This window comes from Vigna angularis, chromosome 5 (assembly GCF_016808095.1).
Source record: "Vigna angularis cultivar LongXiaoDou No.4 chromosome 5, ASM1680809v1, whole genome shotgun sequence".
Classification (NCBI taxonomy): domain Eukaryota; kingdom Viridiplantae; phylum Streptophyta; class Magnoliopsida; order Fabales; family Fabaceae; genus Vigna; species Vigna angularis.
This window is the reverse complement of record NC_068974.1, coordinates 19,080,630-19,088,198: the sequence shown is the minus strand read 5'-3', so window position 1 is coordinate 19,088,198 and position 7,569 is coordinate 19,080,630.

Genomic DNA, 7,569 nt, shown 5'->3' with positions numbered 1-7,569 from the left:
GATGAACTACCTTATTATAAGCAAACTCCACATGTGGAAGATACTCATCCCAAGATTTGTGGTTACCCTTGAGGACTACTCTTAATAGAGTGGATAGAGATCTATTTACTACTTCAATTTGACCATCTGTTTGGGGATGGCAAGTAGTAGAAAAAGATAGCTTAGTCCCTAATCGAGACCATAAGGTTCTCCAAAAGTGACTAAGAAATTTTGAATCTCTATCAAAAATGATGACTCTAGGTAGTCCATGAAGTCTAACCATATCTCGAAAGAATAACCTAGCCACATTACTTGCATCATCTATCTTGTGGCATGGTATAAAATGAGCCATTTTGCTAAAACGATCCACAACCACAAAAATAGAATCAAAACCCCTTGCTGTTTTGGGTAGTCCTAAGACAAAATCCATGCTAATATCTTCCCAAGGAGTTGAAGCAATGGGTAAGGGAGTGTAAAGACCATGAGGCATTGCTCTAGATTTGGATGTTAAACAAGTAATGCACTTGAAACAATGCCTTTGGACTTCTCTCCGCATGTGGGGCCAAAAGAATTTCTCTTTTAGCATGCTTAAGGTTTTATCAACCCCAAAATGCCCCATCAACCCTCCCTCATGCATTTCTTTGACAAGAAGTTTTCTTTGTGAGCCTTGGGGTATACAAATTTTGCCTTCTTTGAAAAGATACCCATCTCTCACATAGAATCCTCCTTGTGGCTTTTGCAAACATTCTTCATATAAGGTGGCAAAGTCACTATCTTGAGTATACAATTCTTTTATGTTATCAAACCCAAGAATTTGAGCTCCTAAAGTGGCTAGTAAGATATTTCTTCTTGATAAAGCATCTGTCACTATATTAGCCTTTCCTTTCTTGTATTTGATAACATAAGTGAACTGTTCAATGAATTCCAACCACCTAGCATGTCTCTTTTGCAACTTGTGTTGGCTCTTCAGATATTTTAGTGATTCATGATCACTATGAATAATAAAGTCCTTGGAAACAAGATAATGTTCCCAAGTTTGAAGAGCCCTCACAAGAGCATAGAGCTCTTTATCATAGGTGGGGTAATTACAAGAAGCACCATGAAGTTTTTCACTAAAATAAGCAATTGGGTGGCCTTCTTGTAATAACACCGCACCTATTCCGTGTCCAGAAGCATCACATTCTAACTCAAAAGTTTTGGCAAAATTTGGAAGAGCTAGAATGGGAGCTTGAGTGAGCTTCTCTTTAAGTAGCTCAAAAGCCTTTTGTTGTTTGTCTCCCCAAATGAATGTAACATCCTTTTTCACCAGCTCATTGAGAGGTGAAGCTAGACTAGAGAAGTTAGGCACAAATCTTCTGTAAAAGCTGGCCAATCCATGAAAACTCCTAACTTCTCCTACATTCTTTGGAGTTGGCCATTCTTGGATGGCCTTTATTTTCTCAGGGTCAACATGGACCCCACTTTTATTGACTACAAAACCAAGAAAGATGACACTATCAACACAAAAGGTGCATTTGTCAAGATTTGCAAACAATTTATTGGTTCTAAGAATTATTAGAACAACTTTCAAATGTTTTTCATGATTTTGCAAATCTTGACTATATACCAATATGTCATCAAAATAAACAACTACAAACTTCCCAATGCAATCCCTTAACACATGATTCATAAGTCTCATGAATGTACTTGGGGCATTTGTAAGACCAAAAGGCATTACTAGCCACTCATATAACCCAAACTTAGTCTTAAAAGCAGTTTTCCACTCATCACCTTCTTTGATTAGAATTTGGTGATATCCGCTCTTAAGATCTATTTTTGAGAAAATTTGAGCCCCATGCAATTCATCCAACATATCATGAGTCTAGGGATGGGATGTCTATATTTTATTGTGATGTTGTTGATAGCCCTACAATCACAACACATGCGCCACTTCCCATCCTTTTTGGGCACCAACAACACCGGTACAGCACAGGGGCTTAGGCTCTTTTGAACCAAACCCTTATCTAGTAATTCTTGGACTTGTGACTCAATCTCTTTGGTTTCTTGGGGATTAGTCCTATAGGCAGGCCTATTAGGAAGAGTTGCCCCTAGAATGAAGTCAATTTGATGTTCTATTCCTCTTAATGGTGGAAGCCCATTTGGAATTTCTTTGGGGAATAGATCATCAAATTCCTTCAAGAGTTTTTGTATTGAAAGAGAAAGAGTAGTAGTCTGAGACTCACTAGATGTGCAAGTGAGTGTTCCTTGGCAAAGAAGAAGGTATGAAGGTTGCTCAACTTGAAGTGTGTTGTTTAAAGTCTTTTTATTTAAAAGTACTTCATGTTGAGTGACCTTGTGGGAAGGAACACTGGACTCTATCACCTCTTTTTCTCCACTCTTTTGTTTTGTAATTTTTTTCTTTTTCTGTTTCTTTTCCTGATCCCTAGCGGACTTCATTTGTGCTTGATCTTGTGCCACTTGAGTAGGTGTCAAAGGTTGAAGCACAAATTTCTTGTCTTGTTTGTGCACAATTATGGTATTGGTAAGACCATGGTGTATAGTGTTATGATCAAATTGCCATGGTCTTCCCAATAGCACATGGCAAGCTTCCATAGGAACTACATCACAAACAACTTCATCTTTGAAGTTCCCTATGGATAGAGCCACTTTAACTTGATTCTTGACTGTAATGTCCCCATCTTCATTTAGCCAATGAAGTCTATAAGGTTTGGGATGCGGTATTACAGCAAGATTCAGCTTTTCAACTAGTCTGGTACTACAACAATTGCAGCAAGAACCACTATCAATAATGAGAGAACAATAGTTTTCTTGAATTTTACACCTTGTATGAAAGATGTTCTCTCTTTGTGATAGTTGTTCCAGACTTGGTTGACTGCTAAGCACCCTTCTCACCATGAGAAGTTGACAATCATCCGCAAACACTTCCTCTTCTTTTTCCGTTTCACTCTCACTATCACTGGTGGGGGATTCACTTTCACTGCTATAGATATCCTTTCCCTTTAAAAGAATGGTTCTTTTAGTAGGACATTGAGCAGCTATATGACCCCTACCTAAACACTTGAAACACTTTATATTACTTGTGCGAGTGTGTGAAAATGACTCTTTGTTTGGTTTTTCAACTATTTTGGCTAGAGGTTTGAGGGGTTCTTTTGCTTTAGTAAATTTCTGCTCAAAGGGAGACTGAAATCTTTTGGCACAAATTTTTCGCTGATTTTGTTGTTCTACCTATATACACATTTGAACAAGTTCATTCAAATCTCTATAAGGTAGAAGTTCAACTTTATCCCTTATTTCCAAATTTAACCCACTCAAAAATCTAGCTAAAGTAGTTTCCTCTGCCTCTGTGATCCCTGCTCTCATTATGTATAGCTCCATTTGTTGTCTATAGCCTTCAACAGACATAGACTTTTGTTGCAACCTTTGGAGCTTATCCATGAGTTCCCTTTTATAGTAAGAGGGAATGTGCCTTTTCTTGAGAGCAGCTGTGAGTTCATTCCAATATTTATTGGGAGGAAGTTGTTGTCTCAGTCTCTCTTTGACTAGAGCAGTCCACCAATACATTGCATACCCTTGAAAACTAAGGGTAGCTAGAGAGACTTTCCTTTCCTCCGACACTTGTTGACAAGCAAATATTTGCTCTACTTTCATTTGCCAGTCAAGGTAAGCCTCAATGTTATCTTTCCCATGAAAATGAGGCAATACCACATTGACTTCCTTAGGAGGAGGAGGAAAATTTTCATAATCACGCCTATGCCTTCTTGATGAAGAAGGATAGTAATCTCCTACTCTTAAGTTTTCTTGCTCACCTTGGGATTCTCCACTCATGCTTCTCTCCCTATATTGAACTTGTTCATCTCTTAGCATTTTCAACTCATTAGTAACCATGGCATTGTGCAATTCTCTTTGAATCTTTTCTTGCCCTATTTTCCTTTCAATCTCTTTGAGTTGATTGACAAGAGTTTGAAAACAAAATTGTTCTTTAGGCTCCTCATTAATTCTAGGGGAGTGTCTTCCAAACATTTTATGAACTTAAAAATTTTCTTGAAGTAAAGACTAAGAGAGTTCACTTGAGGACAATATTCCAGGTAAGAGAGGTGGACCTTGTAGGTCACTTAAGTACCAAGTCTTGCCTTGCCAAATATGTCCTTAGTTACTTACTAGAAGTCTTTAAATCAAAATCACTTCTAAATTCACTAAATATATAGAGACACAAACAAACACAAAGAAAGAAAACCTTAGACTCTAAGGCCGGACTCTAAGACTTCCTAGGCGAAGCTTGCAAAAATAAAGAGAAATTAAATGTGAGGTCTCCTAGGTGAGGCTTAGAAATTTTGGAATCTAAGACACACTCATCGTCTACCAATTTTAAAGTGATGAGACTTTAAGTCTAGTTAGCAAATGAGGGAAGAACACTTGTGAGCTCTTCCACTTCACTTGCTTGAAATGGCCAACTTACAAATTGAAAAAAAAAAAAAGTAAACAAAAAAATACAAGGGAAACAACAAAATTTGGAGGAACAAGAATGTAGTGTAATGTGGCAGCTTTGGTTGCTCTCAAACAAGTAATGAATCAGACTGGATTCATGCAATTCTCTCAGCTGCAAAGTGACTCTCTCCTAAGCTGTAACCGTGAAGAAAATCTGTTGTGAAATTGCTGTGAATTCTGCTGTGAATTTGATGCAGCAACACCACTCTACCACTCCGTCAGCTTTACTATGTTGGCTTGTCTAACCATTCTCCTTACTTCCTTTGATGCCTCCTTGTATGTATGGAGTCTAAGTTGTAACACACCTACACAGCAGTCCAATTCAGAACTTACAGTATCTCCTCATACTGCCAGTAATTACCAAAATATTGACACCAACACAGAACCTTTTATCAAACAGGTTATGTGCAAGAATTCCAAAAATTTTTAAATCAATGAATTAAGCAGGTGGTAATCACGGTGGCACTTCAAATGGATCCTAAGAATAGTTCTAGAATAGATTGGACACACATTAATGACAATCAGCTAACAATTGGATCAAAAAAACATTATCCGGCATATGTCACAAGCTGTTTGTGAATTTGCCTCAAAGAACAGTCAGCAATTATGCAGAAATGGCAAAAAAAAATGTTGTTTCGACAGTTCAAACTATTGGATGCATTGGTCCTTTCAGCTTTTTTTTTACTTTGCTTTTTCTGTTATTTTGGATTTTGTTTATCAACTGTATGTTATTAAACCAAGCTTCTACTACATCCAAATGTATTAACTAATCAAACACATTTTCTATGATAATTCCACCAAGTTACTGCACTGCTACTGTTTTAAAACAGATTTTTGACCCAAAAATTTGAACTAGTCACATATCCTTTTTGCACAGAACAGCTACTGCCAAACTTCAATTCATTCAATCATGTTTAAATGATTAAAACAAACTTGTTGAACCACAATTTGATCCAAAATTCTTTATATATCCAAAATTGAAAGCAGCAGTTCTGATGCAAGCAATTTGAAGTAGTTGTGCTAGTTAAATTTTGCAGCTAGCAATGAATCAGCTCAAACAGCACAAAAGTACACTTAAGACAGTCAAAGAAATTTGCTCAGAATGGCAGGATGTGATTTAGATGGCTGGACAGGATCTAAAACATTCAGCCACTAGACACGCAGAAAAAAAACACTGACTAAGCCAATTGCAGCTCTGTTAACTACCAATATTAACACCACATGACTTTGCACAAACATTCCATGTTTAAAACCAGATGTCTCTGGCTAGTTTCCATGTAAACAAAACAATACTTATGCAAAAACTAGTCTCATAGCAGTTGCAGCCAATGAAACAGTAATTTCAGATTTTCCAAAATAGATGCAGAGTTTTCTGTATTGATATACTGGACTCTCCAAACTTTGTTACCAATTCATGCACATGAGCTCATCATCTCAATTGTCATTGCTCATATATTATGCAGAAGAATAATGAATCTTACAAAGTTTCCAGTACAGATGCAGATTACATGGTATTTAACCAGAATTTTTGACAAAATCGGGATTGCACATAACATATGACATAACATAATGGATGTTCAAATTAAAATGACTCAAACAAAAAATTCAACCGATTAAAATGAGAAGACTGAATCAATAAAGCAATAGCACGGTTCAAAGACTCACAATCCTAAAGATACGAAAAATTTCCAATGACATATTAACAGAAACAGCAGAGACAGTGAAGGAATGGTGATGACAGAATCTGAATTGTAGAATGAAGACTTATCTCACGGATCCAGTAACCTTGCTCTGAATACCACTTGATGACTGATGCATAGTGGCTGATCTACTGATCCAAGAGATCTGATTCAACGGAGCTGTACTGGACTTCGAGAATTGCACCTCGAGCTTCAACGGAGAGTAATTCTCGATAGCTCCAGCGGATGTCTGGAAGAGATGTTAATGGCAGCGGAGGAAGTGTATGGGGAGTTTAATGAAGCTGGATGATGTGCTCAGGGAGTGACTACAACTCAGGCAGCCGTCCATACAAGGAAGGAAGTTGCAGGGGAAGGTTTAAGCATGTAATGACTTTCGGAGGGAGAGTTGGCAAAAGCAAATCTCAGCAAAGTTTTCATTTATCCAAAAGTGACTTTACAAGGGTAGCTACCATGAATTTATATGTGATCCATGGAGTTGCAGCTATGATGGAAAGCGTGACCCATGTGTAAAATGTGAAGAAATATGAAAACGTGCTAAAAGCTAAAGCAACACGTGAGCTGGTGGAGTGGAAGTGCTGCCGTGGTGTGTTTAGCAAAGACTGGTGGTGCAGCTAGCAACTTTGACCAACAACTGGACAGTTTTACCCTTCTCTTGGTGTCTTTAAATTCCACTTAAATTGAAGGAAAAGAACGCGCGCTGTTGTGTCCATATCTTCAAGCTCTTCTTGAATTCTTCTAGCCATACTTCTAGTAATGGGTCCATGCCCTAAGTCATCAGCTTCCATGGGTTGGCAAGCTTTTACAGAAGATTTGTTCCTAACTTCTCTAGTCTTGCTTCACCCCTCAATGAGTTGGTGAAAAAAGATGTTACATTCCATTGGGGGGATAAACAACAAAAAGCTTTTGAGCTACTCAAAGAGAAGCTCACACAAGCACCCATTCTAGCTTTGCCAAATTTTTCCAAAACTTTTGAGCTAGAATGTGATGCTTCAGGATTTGGCATAGGTGCAGTATTATTACAAGAAGGACACCCAATTGCATACTTTAGTGAAAAACTTCATGGTGCCTCTTGCAATTACCCCACCTATGACAAAGAACTATATGCACTTGTGAGGGCTCTTCAAACTTGGGAACATTACCTTGTTGCCAAGGAGTTTATCATTCATGGTGATCATGAATCACTTAAGTATTTGAAGAGCCAACACAAGTTACAAAAGAGGCATGCTAAGTGGTTGGAATTCATTGAACAATTCACTTATGTTATTAAATACAAGAAAGGAAAATCCAATGTGGTGGCTGATGCTTTGTCAAGAAAAATTAATCTATTAGCCACATTGGGAGCTCAAATTCTTGGATTTATAACATTCTTGAATTATATTCACAAGATCTTGATTTTGCTCATATC